Source organism: Schistocerca serialis, chromosome 4 (assembly GCF_023864345.2).
Source record: "Schistocerca serialis cubense isolate TAMUIC-IGC-003099 chromosome 4, iqSchSeri2.2, whole genome shotgun sequence".
Taxonomy (NCBI): domain Eukaryota; kingdom Metazoa; phylum Arthropoda; class Insecta; order Orthoptera; family Acrididae; genus Schistocerca; species Schistocerca serialis.
The window spans coordinates 690,875,831-690,890,376 of NC_064641.1; positions in this window are offsets into that span (position 1 = coordinate 690,875,831).

The window sequence follows — 14,546 nt, forward strand, 5'->3', positions numbered from 1 at the left end:
TACCACGTAAGATTTTCCCAAAATACAAGAGCTATTCGGAAAATAAGGTCCGATCGATTGTGAAATAGAAACCACAGTGAAATCCCAATGAACATTTCCATACATTTGTTGGTTAGTGTCTCTATTATGCCCATCGATCGCGTCACGTCGCTCTTTTCAGACCTGAGCGCAGAGTGAGAACGTAAAGATGCTTAGAAAACAGTGTCTCCCGCCAGGTACGAGTGCCTGTGAGAGATTTCGCCTGATTTCATGCAACCCACGCAACATGACTGTCGTGCATTTCCGTCTTCATAGCAGTTCTCGGCCGCACACTGCAGGGGCTATGAGGACACTCCTGCAACGTTTTCGATGGGAAGTGTTTGATCACCCACCATACAGTCCGGACTTGACTCCCTCTGATTTTCGTCTCTACTCACATGAACCACTGGCTATGAAGACAACATTCTGGCACAGACAACAAGCTGCAGCCAGGGTAGAGAATCGGCAGAAACTACATGCGGCTGCCTTATGTGACGAGGATATTGGAAAATTGGTAAAATGTCACGACCTACGTCGCAGTCGCAGCGGCAGGACAACTGAACTGCTTAATTATTCTAATGTTTCAGCGGTTGCACACCGCAATCGATACAACCGCTTACACTAATTAATATCTTCAGTAATTCTATATTTATATTCTGAACTTATATCTACGTTTTTGCAACATATCCACGTTCATCTTGCAAATGTGCCTTTAAAACGTCCTACTACCAGCACTGTCATCAGGTAAAATCAACCACTGAGCAAAACTGTACTGTTTAAATGCCTCCGGTCTCTTTATAATTTCGGATATCGAGACTTCAGACTGCGTGGATAAAATGTCACCAAAAACACGATCGCTGCGTGGAGTGGAAATAAACATGTAGCGCTGGTCGATGGGTGCCACATGACTGGATCATATGAAAACTGAACACATCAGAATACGGATGGGAGTGGCAGCAACCACCTATAAATTAAGAGAAACACACGTTAGGTAATATGGCCGTAACGCCAGAAACGACGGCAACGATTTAAAATGCATGCTATTCTGACTAGGGAAGAAGTAGTTCCGTGGACTTCCGAAAAAACAATGATTACCCAGAAGCAAGGAAGGCATAGCAGCGAAAGGCGTCAAACCGGAGGACGTGCAAAAGAACCAAGCCATCGTGTCCTGGATCACTGATTGATATCCATTATAAAGAAAGGACTAGAAACAGTGTAAACGTAAAGCAATCATTAATTTGAAAACTGTTTTGAACAGTGCAGTTAGAGGGGGGCCTACTGTTTAACGTGGATTCCGATCCACGGTGCGTCTCGGCATTTTTCACATCAGCAAATACTGCCAGAAGTGAAGGAACTGACAGTCAAAAATCCTGGGATTAACTGGAAATCGAACCTGTGACGTTTGGATCTGTAGTCTAGCACTGTACCATTTACTTTATTTTATTTCTATCATTGAGCTACCCTAGAGCTAACTGAAACGCTATGTTGCTGCAAGGAATTTTCAACACCAGCCTTCTAATCACTTATTTTCTACTGAGACCTACTCGATCAATTTTTACTGGAAACAATTTCCTCATAGGCAAATGTATAATATAGTATGTAACTGTTTCATTTGTTCCTTTGTTTGTATACCGATCCTATTCTCTTAACTTCCGTGTTTGTATGTATAGCAATGTGGACGTCCTGTCAACAGAACAATGCAACTGGTATGCTTGCAAAAACGCTATCTGGTGAAATGAGTTGTCAAATCCATCTGTAATTGTTTAACTGCGTTCCAGTTGACTCTAACTAAAAAATCTGAAAACCTAGAACTGTATACTAAAGAATCTATCATGTGAAGTCCTGCATTGGGCAGTGTAATAAACAGCGCTGCAATGTGTGATGTCATAGTAGGTGTCTTGCAGTTCCAACATACAAAGTTAACAGAGTAAAGAGCCTGCATAAAATTCCAAATCGAACTTTGAAAGAATAAATATTCAAACTCTGCTGTTAAAATAACCTGCAAATTTACGTACCCAAACTAAGAAAACTTCCCAATATTAAATGACACAAACGAACGTATATCACTGAACTGTAAGTGTAAGAATATGTGACAAAGGAAATGATATCTGAACTAAACTTTAACAGCACTGACCCTGCTGATAGTTTTGAAATCCAGTGCTCGATCGTAAACAATCTTACTATGTCCTAACCGTGATGTTAAACTGGCCCTAACAGATTTTCGTAACTTACCTTCTAGCAACGGGAACTCAGCATGTGATCGAAAGTGGTGAATGTTAGAATGCAGTGTAGCAGCAAACCAGCTAAAGCAAACCTCGCCCAGGTGCAATGTACCGAAAAGAAGCTATGCTGAACGCATCATACTTTTAATCCTTGAGTGCAATTCGGTGACACAGAATTACAAAATAAAACGTTAGTGAGGCGACGGTGAAAGAAACTGAAATTACTGAATAATATAGAAGAGACTTGCATTTAAAAACTTTACTATGAAACTGACTTTTATCAATTACAACAATCTTTACAAAATTCATTCATTATGAAAATACTACTCTGCCATGTAATTTGATAACTGAATGTTAAGGTGGTAATCTATAACTCTGAGTTCAAGCCATGTGAGCAGATAATTTTGCTTAATTTCGTCTCGACAGTCGAACTAACCGACCCGAGTCACTAAACAAAAAAATCACACAGGAAACTTACCTTTTTCAAACCCCTCATAAACTATGCGGGAGTAAACAATGCAGTGATGTTACTTCAGTATATTGACACTTCTAAAATCAATCTTTACAAAAAACATATTTCTAAAAATCAACGTCCTCTGCGTTTGTATCCCCCCCCCCCCCCCCCCCCCCACTGCAACAGCAGGGCGCCAAGGGGCCAGCAAGTGACACTTCCAAGATGAATGCGAATAGTATCGTTTATATTAATTTCTAATATGATTTTTCAAGAGAGAGCGTAAGTAGTGCCATAAAAACAGACAACAACTAAAAACTGACACCAAATTCGTCATTCTGTAGTTTCCTAAAGTCCCTGGGGGGTATGAAACGGTAGATTACAGGACATTTATTTATGATTTTCTTGTAAGGTACGGGTACCTACTGAGGAATGACTTTTTCTTTACCGACAAAAAATTGTCAGTAAACCCCAGAAGACTTACGTTTCGCATAAAGACGACGTATATCTATTCAACTACGTTAAGTTTTGTTCGCTATACTTCCAGCCAAATCAGTGAATGTGTGACGTCGGAAACCCATATGAAACATGATACCTACCTATGTGGAATGTAATACCTACATTATTTAACTTACCAAGTAAGCTACCACACCTATAACAAAAGGGTAAAAGGCACTGAAGTCGCAATAAAACGTCAAAAAACAATACAAGTGTTTCGCAACAGGAAAGATATCAATTCCACAATCGTTGCCACATCTGAGCCACAAACGGCAAGAGTATTCAACTTCTTCATTTTTGAAGCAATAGTAAGTACATTTACAAATATATTTGTTTATTAGAAAGTCGTAGACTCTCCACAAAACATTTTTTACATGTCAAGAAAACTGCCTATCATAATAAGAACAGACAACAACGGAAATAAATGCTTCTCACATGTGAAATGTGTATTTATATTCTGTTGCTGTCTACAGAGTAAGCTGCAATTATGTATACATTCGAAAGAATTTCTTCATAAATAAGATGTAGCTTATGTCATCGAATCAGTGAAATTCGGTTGTTTCGTTGATTAATCTCACTTGGTAATTTAGTAATTCATGGAACGCAAAAAACATAGCAGTTATTTTGTTAAATAATCATAAAAATAAAGAAAACATACATTATCCTTCCGACGCGTGCCACTGTGAGCTTTCTCACCGTTAGGAGCGCTAGTGTCACTCCGGCTGTCAGCTTTAACACCAGTGCTTAATACTTTCAAACGCTACACAGGCAACAATACAACTGACAACCAAAGATCAGATTAACAAGTTTCTATGGGTTTCCATCGCACTGCTTGTACTCAGAACGTCTGAGGCGTAACATATCTACTACTGAAGACTTCTGTCTTGCCCACTGTACAAGTATGAAATACGACTCATCGAATAAAAGAGCACTGACATCACTCCCATCGAATTCTGCCTCACCATCTACTGCCGTCCCACTGTCCTCACTCCCACCCTCAATTACCTTGGCATCATCCTCTACCGCTTCCTTTCCTGGACCCCCCATCTCTACGCAGTCAAAGCCAAGGCACGTAACCGTCTCCATCTCCTCAAACTCCTCTCCAGTCGAACATGGGGATTAGACCCATCCACTACCCTACATACCTATAAGTCCCTCATCCGCCCCATCCTGTGTTATGCCGTGCTTGGAATTCCGCCGCCCCCCCCCCCCCCCTACCTACTACAAATCCCTCCATCCTTGAACGCCATGCAATCTGCCTCGCTTATCACATCCATCTCCCATCCCCCACGCTGATCCTCTATGATTTGATCCCCTTCCCCCATCTCCTCCTGTTCCTTGAATGAATATGAATACTATACATCTCCTGTCAACTGGATTCTCCCCATTCTTTGGTTTCCCTCATCATCTCCCACCCCAGCTCGCTGTTGCACCTGTACCACAGTGTCCTGTCTGGTCTCCCTCTTCACACACTCCATACCCTCGCCCAAAGTGGCTCCCACCAACTCCCCCTCCCAGATAATGTCCTCGCACCCTCCATCTACCCCTCCTTCCAGATCTAGTCCCCCCTTCTTCCCCCCTCCTCCCTCCTCATGGCTCCTTCTCTTCCTCCCCCTCCCTCACCCCTTCCCTTCATCATCCTTTTCCTCTGCCACCCCTCTTCTTTCTCCTCCCCCCCCAGGCTTTTGGCTCCTTTCCTTCTCCTCTCCCCCACCCCCTCCTCCCCCCTCCAGGCTTCCCCTACTGTCTCTCTCTCTCCCCCCCCCCCCCCAACTCTTTCCTCCCCTACCCTTCACCCAGTGATAGCAGCCCCCCCCCTTTGGTGAAGTTATTTTTAACGTTTGTCGTTTTTGTTGTGGTGTTAGTGTTTTCCAAGTGATGCTCGTAGTGCTTCATTTCATCACCGCCAACAGTGCCGCCAGTATACTGCATTGTGTTGCCACAGTGGTGTTTCTTTGTTTTCTCGTCAACCTAAAGTGATCGCTCTCCACAAGTGTGTGTGTGTCTCTCATCTACGTTTTTTCAATCTACCTTTTTATAATCATCTGTTTTTATTCTCATTTTTTCACCAATTTTTACCGTTCTCTGATATATGTTCTTTTCCTCATGTTCTTATTTTTTTGTGCCTCTCTTGGCTGAAGAGCGGCATATTGTGCCGCTGCCAGCCCGCCCCAATTTGGGGAGTGAAATTACAATAAAGAAAAAAAAACTCTCATCGAAGCTACAGACTTTACAAATATTTGAACCCATTATGGGAACGTCAGCAATGTTGTATCGTAATGTAACAAAAACAACCAGTCCAGATCGAAAATGGTTTCTTTTTATGATATGTACTCGGTTTCAGTCATACACAGACCATCATCAGACCAGTGTATCTCCACTGGTGAAACATGGAGACGATGCACAGAGCCGTTGTTAAGTGCTAGAAGCTTCTGTCGTCAGAGATGCTTCTGGCATTTACACTGCACATAAGTATTGCTGTCACACGTACTTAAACTTTGGTGTACATTTCCAGTCACAGCGCCATTTCACTTCTACACTGTGACGCAGCTGTCGTCCACATCGCAGCAGAACTGTGTCTGCATGAGACGCAGAACATGTACACTCTTCTGACAACGCGTCAGCTTGTTATGCAATGGTCATCGCGTGGGACGACATGTGTAGCTTGCTGTATGAAGTCCCTTCGCTGAAAACCTGAACAGGAATAGTCTTATCAAATGTTCTTGAAATTGAAGGACGCTTCTTTCGCTTGTCAAAATATCTCCCCATCAGGAACGATGTAGCCTACCATATCGTTGCCTAAGAAGTTATTATGTTCCATGTTTCCCCGTCGAACTTACGTCATTGATATGGTTCAGTGTATCTATTCAACGAATATGAATTAAAGCTCAAGGAGAATAAATAACAACTTTGAGATTTGCCGATGACATTGTAGTGCTGTCAGAGACAGCAACAGACTCAGAAGAACAGTTGAACGGAATGGTCACTGTCTTTAAAGGAGGATGTAAGGTGAACATCAACAAAAGCAAAACGAAGATAACGCAATGTACTCGAATTAAATCAGTTGGTGCTAAGGGAGCTAAATTAGGAACGAGACACTCTAAGTAGTAGGTGAGTTTTGCTGTTTGGGCAGCAAAATAACTGATCATTCCGAAGTACAGAGGACATTAAATTTAGACTGGCAACGGCAAGAGAAGCATTTCTGAAGAAGAGAACTTTGTTAATATCGAGTGTAAATTTACGTGTCAGGAAGCCCTCTCTGAAAGTTTTTGTATGGAGTGTAGCCATACATGGGAGTGAAACATGAAGGATAAACATTTTAGATAAAAAGAGAATAGAAGCATCCGAAATATAATACTATAGAAGAATGCTAAAGATTAGATGAGTCAATCACGTAACTAATGAAGAGGTGCCGAACAGAATCAGGGAGTCAAGGAATTTGGGGCAAAACTTGAACTAAAGAAGAGATCGGTTGATAGGACACATTCTGAGTTATCAAGGGATCACCAGTTTAGTATTGGAGGATAGTGTGGGTGGTAAAAATGGTAGAGGTAGACCAAGAGATGAATACAGTAAGCAGGTACAGAAGGATGTAGGCTACAGTAGTTATTCGGAGATGACAAGGCTCTCACACGATAGAGTAGCGTGGAGGACTGTATCAAACCAGTCATCGGACTGAAGACCACAACAACAACATCCTACGAACCCTCAGAAATATTGTAACTGAATTTGACTTGCGACACTCATTTTGATGGTGACCCCTATTGCCAGAAAGTGTCCATATACTCGATTCATAATGAGCCTGTGACACTTGAGATGCTGTGTCCGCCGCACGACTACGTTAAATTCATTTGGCACTGTAGACTGTAGATGAGCAGCAGGTGAAAACCCTCTGTGATATATGACGTTTTGGCCAGTCAACACATGGTTCTGTGTCGCACAATACATACGAGAGACGCGAAGAGTGTAGTAATGCTCGTGTGCGGTGGCTTTTTCCGGTTTATAGAATTACTCGGTTGTTGAATGTTATATCAGTGATATGAAGGAATACTGTCAATTTTATGTAAGTTTATGTGGCAAACTTAAAAAGAAGGAAAGCCGACCTTCCCGACACGCTACCAAATTAAAAATATTAAGGAAAAGTGTCTACAGACAAAGATAGTACCGAGCGAGGTAGCGCAGTGGTTAACCCACTGGACTCGCATTCGGGAGGACGATGGTTCAAACCAACGTCCGGCCAACCTCATTTAGGTTTCTCGTGATTTCCCTAAATCGCTTCAGGCAAATCCGGGGATGGTTCCTTTGTTAGGGCACGGCCGTCTTCCTTCCCCATCCCCTACTCAGATGGGACCGATGACCTCACTGTTTGATCCCCTTCCCCCAATTTAACCAACCTCGCAACAACGACAGCACACACGCACGGATCTCATGAGAGCTCAACAACAATAAGAATCTCTCGTTAACAAAGTTAAGAAGACCTACACTCACCAACACTAAAGAAAAAATTTACCTAAAAAAAGTGGAGTTTCTCTTATTGTGAGCCATGGACGATATAGAACATCGCCGCTTATGAGATCAGAACGCTTTATAATACAGTAAAAGTCAAAGTTCCACATTCTGACCCTCGGCAGGCTAATCGGTCCTGACCGAACGCCGTGTCATCATCTGTCAATAGCGTCATCGGGTACGATATGGGGGGGCATGCCGTCAGGACACAGCCCTCGCGGTCGTTGTCGGGCTTCTCGACGTTTCCACCTCTACTAAGCGGTCGAGTAAATGTTGTGTTGGCCTCAGAAGGCTCAGGATACCCCGTACCAGTCCTCTCTCGAAGGAAAAATCCCGGACAGTACCAGATATCACACCCGGGTATCCAGCATAGCGGCAAGCTGCGCTGATCATTTCTTTCTTGTCATTCTTGACGTCATTTGACCTGGGCGGACGTCACATCACATCCCTGCAAGTTAACCGCTGAATACTTCACTCAGTTTACGTCATTTGACCTGGGCGGACGTCACATCACATCCCTGCAAGTTAACCGCTGAATACTTCACTCAGTTTTTTTTTTTTTTTTTTTTTTTTTTTTTTTTTTTTTTTTTTTTTTTATTACAAAGAGCAGCCAGCCTTCTGACCGAAGACGCTGAGCCTCCGTGCGGGGACCACTCAGCTACGGAGGTGGAAACATGTTATAATAAGATATAGTAAATACACATAAATACCACGTGTTTCTCACATACATCACACAAAGCAGAAAGCTTCACAACATGAACTACACTGTAAATATTTAAAAAAAAAATCCAGGAAAGGTGATGCTATTCCTGAAGTAGCGGAAAGCTACAAAACCGAGGGAAGCTCAATTCCTGTTACTGGGAAACCAGATCCGTCGACACATGAAAATACTCAGGATAAAAATATTCCTAGAAAAACAAAAAATATAAGTATCGTAAATAAATTTTTAGGTTTTCCTGCATCAAATTTCTGTCCAAAACCATTTAAATGGTGGCTAACACAGGGATCGTATGAATAAGGACCATAACTAAACTTTTAGGGTTTCATGCATGAATCTGTAAAAACGGAGCCCTTATGGGATCGCTTTTCTGCCCGTCTGTCTGTCTGTCCGACTGTTAGGAGCCCCTTTTCTTAGGAATGGGCAGACGTATCAAGTTCAAATTTATGTTACTTACTAAGGTCCATGATCCCTTGGTGGTGTAAGAAATTGAAGCTTATAAGTCAATGCAATCGAAAAATACGTCCATTTACGTTACATATTTTGATATTCGCAAACTCATCCATCAAAACCTATAGGATACTGCCCTTTGGCCTAGAGTCATGAAATTTGCCAACGTTTATTTCACATACGACTTGAAACGCCATATTTATACGCTGCAATCGCTCCTGGGTACCTGATGGTGGATAAATTCCGAAACGCGTCATGTCAGCAATAAAGTCATTCCTTGCCTCATGCTTGACTTTTACCATTAAGAATTAATGGTCGTCTGCCTCCTGCACGACTTTATGTCACATTTACATTAATGAAATTAAAACGTTCTTGAAAATCTTAGAATCCTTGGGACCAATATCCTGCCAGTATCAATGGCGTAAACAGGTAAAAATCGACGGAATTCTCGATTCCCGAAATCGATGGACTGTCTATATACGTAATTAATTTTGTACGGAAACCTCAGTGGGTGAGTCCTACTCATAGCTGCCCAGTTGTTTCTCTTAATGAACTATTTATGCGCTCCACCATTATTTAACAGAGTAAGACCATGTAAAATTAAAAAGAAGCATTAAAATATGCGAAACGAACGTAATTGATAAAACATGTCCCTAATCATCAAAAAGGGAAGATAATTCTATGTCGGTTTTGGTGCGAAATATCCTCAAGCACACCATTTGTATATTCAAGCTTTGTAACAAAGGAAAAACACTTTCAAATGCCACCAGTTGGCCCACATAAATACACAGTTCAAGAGTCTGAATAAAGTCCTAAAAAGGGAACGTCATAAATAACTGACTGAGCACAATGCATGAATGATAAATCTCGCACTCGTCAGGCTGGTCTAGCCGCAACTTCTGTTTACAACGGACACCAGAAGACTAGGTGGAGGATGGCGATTAATTGCAGTTAAGCGATTAATCGTAAGTATTCTGGTAATCACAGATGCGTCTGTATTCCCTTCAATCACTTTCTACATTACTCCTTGGCTTCCTTTACTGCTCACTTAACATATAGACTGAATAATATAGGAAAGAGGATACAACCATGTCTCACCTCCTCCGAAAATGCTGCCTCCCTTTCACGTCTTCGACACTTACAACTGCAATCTGATTTCTGTACAAACTGTAAATGACATTTCGCTCCCTGTATTTTCTCCCTGATACTTTCAGAATTTCTAACATTATCAAAGGCTTTCCCTACATCTACAAATGTTCTAAATGTAGGCTTGCCTTTCTTCAACCTACCTTGTAAGATAAGATGTAGGTCAGTATTGCCTCTTGCGTTTCTACATTTATCCAGAACCCAAATTGATCTTGCGGTGTTTGCCTTCTACCAGTGTTCCCATTCTTCTGCAAATTATTCGCGTCAATATTTTGCAACGATGACTTATAAAAATGATGGTTTTGTTGTTTTCACACCCGTCAGCAGGTATCTTCTTTGGATTGGAATTATTACATTCTTTCTGAAATCCGAGTTTATTTCTGCTGTATCATATGTCTTGCACACTTGGTGGAAAAGTTTTGTCCTCCAAGGTAATCAATAATTCTGAACGAATGACGTCTACTCCAGGCGCCGCGTTTCCACTTAACGCTCTGTCAAATTCTTCTCGCAATATCATATCTCCCATCTCATCATCAACTACTTCCCCTTCTTTCTCTGTTACATTGTTCTGAACTTTTTCCCCTTAAATAGACCCTCCAGACATTCCTTCCACATTTCATCTTTGATTTCTTTGGTTAGTACTGCCTTACCACCTGAGCTGCTAATAGTAATGTAAAAAATATCTATCCAATATCGACAAGTAACTCATTTAACCAGTAATAGTTAATTTCCTGAGTTAGCTTCCAACAACATCTTGCAAAAATACTTAGATATTAATTATGTACGTGGTTTATAGATCTTATTAACAGTTTCTCTATCTAAATGATATAGAATAAGTCAGTTTGGGGAACATGTATGCATTATTAGATTCAACAGTCACGAACATATTTCTTTCATTCATATTCATGCAACCACAATTAAAAACAATTTTTTATTACAGGCTACAAGTTTTTAAACAAAATTTCGTGTTTAGAATAGAATGAGTTATCCAGAAGAAATGATTTTAGGTTAGGTGTAAAACGTGCTTTGCTACCTTATAGACGCTTCATGTTATTGGGCAACTTATTAAAAAAATTTTTGTACTCTTTCCTGAGCCACTGACAGAATTTTGTGTAATAAAGCTAATTTTTCTTCTAATGTTGTAGGTATGAACATAACTATTGTTGTCAAATTGTGATGGATTGTTTATGCTCAATTTCATCAGGAGTTAAAATATACAGGGTGTTACAAAAAGGTACGGCCAGACTTTCAGGAAACATTCCTCACACACAAAGAAAGAAAATATGTTATGTGGACATGTGTCCGGAAACGATTACTTTCCATGTTAGAGGTCATTTTATTACTTCTCTTCAAATCACATTAATCATGGAATGGAAACACACAGCAACAGAACGTACCAGCGTGACTTCAAACACTTTGTTACAGGAAATGTTCAAAATGTCCTCCGTTAGCGAGAATACATGCATCCACCCTCCGTCGCATGGAATCCCTGATGCGCTGATGCAGTCCTGGAGAATGGCGTATTGTATCACAGCCGTCCACAATACGAGCACGAAGAGTCTCTACATTTGGTACCGGGGTTGCGTAGACAAGAGCTTTCAAATGCCCCATAAATGAAAGTCAAGAGGGTTGAGGTCAGGAGAGCGTGGAGGCCCTGGAATTGGTCCGCCTCTACCAATCCATCGGTCACCGAATCTGTTGTTGAGAACCGTACGAACACTTCGACTGAAATGTGCAGGAGCTCCATCGTGCATGAACCACATGTTGTCTCGTACTTGTAATGGCACATGTTCTAGCAGCACAGGTAGAGTATCCCGTATGAAATCATGGTAACGTGCTCCATTGAGCGTAGGTGGAAGAACATGGGGCCCAATCAAGACATCACCAACAATGCCTGCCCAAACGTTCACAGAAAATCTGTGTTGATGACTTGATTGCACAATTGCGTGCGGATTCTCGTCAGCCCACACATGTTGATTGTGAAAATTTAAATTTGATCACGTTGGAATGAAGCTTCATCCGTAAAGAGAACATTTGCACTGAAATGAGGATTGACACATTGTTGGATGAACCATTCGCAGAAGTGTACCCGTGGAGGCCAATCAGCTGCTGATAGTGCCTGCACACGCTGTACATGGGAAGGAAACAACTGGTTCTCCCGTAGCACTCTCTATACAGTGACATGGTCAACGTTACCTTGTACAGCAGCAACTTTTCTGACACTGACATTAGGGTTATCGTCAACTGCACGAAGAATTGCCTCGTTCGTTGCAGGTGTCCTCGTCATTCTAGGTCTTTCCCAGTCGCGAGTCATAGGCTGGAATGTTCCGTGCTCCCTAAGACGCCGATCAATTGCTTCGAACGTCTTCTTGTCGGGACACCTTCGTTCTGGAAATTTGTCTCGATACAAACGTACCGCGCCACGGCTATTGCCCCGTGCTAATCCATACATCAAATGGGCATCTGCCAACTCCGCATCTGTAAACATTGCACTGACTGCAAAACCACGTGAACACTAACCTGTTGATGCTACGTACTGATGTGTTTGATGCTAGTTCTGTAGAGCATTGAGTCGCATGACAACACAAGCACCGAAGTCAACATTACCTTCCTTCAATTGGCCAACTGGCGGTGAATCGAGGAAGTACAGTACATACTGGCGAAACTAAAATGAGCTCTAACATGGAAATTAAGCGTTTCCGGACACATGTCCACATAACATCTTTTCTTTATTTGTGTGTGAGGAATGTTTCCTGAAAGTTTGGCCGTACCTTTTTGTAACACCCTGTATATCTCCTTGAAGAGATTTCTACAAGGTGCCAGCAGGTGAACAACATATACTATTCTTACTTCTCGCTTTCGTTTACGTAATACTTTCTTTCTAAGTGATGAGCTGCACCAATATTCCATAAGACATTACCGAGCGGATATCTGCGACTGATTCGTTTCTTTCCAAGACTAACAATTATACTAAAATCAAAAGCAGATGAACTTATAGATTGAGCAGCTCAGCAAAATGCTCCTTCTAGTTCAAGTTTCCATCACTATGTCTACCCGACAATTTGGAAAATTCTACTCTGTTTGCGGACTCCTACTCATGTCCTGCAACAATTGTTCATGAGACTATTTGTTGTATAGAACGGAAAATAGCGTATTTCCTCAAATTTATGGATAGCCTGTTTTCAGGGAACCACTTAATAACATTTCTTCTGTTGCTTTCTCTCTACTGGAACATATTATAATACTAGTATCATCTGCAAGAAGTAGCATTTCTACTTGAAGAAAGTTAAGTTTAAGGTTACTCACAAATAAGAAAAATAGGAATGGTTCCAAAATTGAACCCTGTGGGGTTCGCTTCGTGATTTCTCCCTAATCACATTGTGTGAATCATTCAGCACAACTCTTTGCATTATGTTTGTTAAGGACGCTTTTTCAAACCAGCTGTTTGTGAAGCCATCAGTTCCATAAAAACATATTTTTGCTTAGAGAGTAATATGATCTACAAATCAAAATCCGTGTAAAGATCACAAAAACTACCAGCTGGCGATATTTCGGTATTCAGGGCTTACAATAGTTGGTGAGTGGATATATAAATAGCGTTCACATTCGAGCAACCCTTGTGATGTCCAAACTGTGACGTTCAAAGTAAATTGCTCCTTATTAAATATGGGACTGCACTTTATAATACTGCTTTTCCGAATTTCTTAGAGAAAGCCGTCAGTTTGTGATATTGCTGGCTTTAAAGCCATCATATTCAGCTAGAAGAACCTCTTCTCAGAGCAGTTGAGATGGCAGCAGTGGGAAGATGACGTAATGTGGTGTGAGGTACCGGTGACTGATAGTTTATTCGGCACGTGTATCGGGAGAAGGCCTCCTAAATTGTGCTTCTTGTCCGTGATTGGCTGCTGAGTTCGTAAGTGGCACACCAAAATAATAAACTTCCGTTATTAATATTAGAAAAACTAAACAGTGAATTTACTTGCATTTCATATAGAAGCATCTCTCAACAGCAGGCTATTATTCCATTACTTCAAAAGAGTTAATTGCCAGCAGAATAATAAACAATTGCTGAACGAAAAGGTAATCGAAGTTCTTCGGAGATGAAACTTCCCTGGCAGATTGAAACTGTGTGCCGGATCGAGACTCGAACTCGGGACCTTCGGAGACCTTCGGGTCGCGCCTAACTTGGATGGCGCCGGCACGGTAGCTCGGCGTGCTCGGTCAGAGGGTTAGCTACCCTCTGTAATCAAAAACCGAGTGAACGGATCGACAAATAACCTGAACAGCTGTCATCGGACGTCCTCCACGAACAAATTCATCGACCAATATAGAGCAAAATGAGATAAAAAAAAAGATGGCCGGCGAAGTGGTTTGGCCGACCGGAGTGGCCGTGCGGTTCTAGGCGCTACAGGCGCTACAGTCTGGCTACAGTCTGGACAGGCGCTACAGTCTACAGTCAGTCAGTCGCTACGATTGAGACATCCTTTAATTAAAATCATTAATAACTCTTTAGTTGATTTACCTGCACCAACAAATA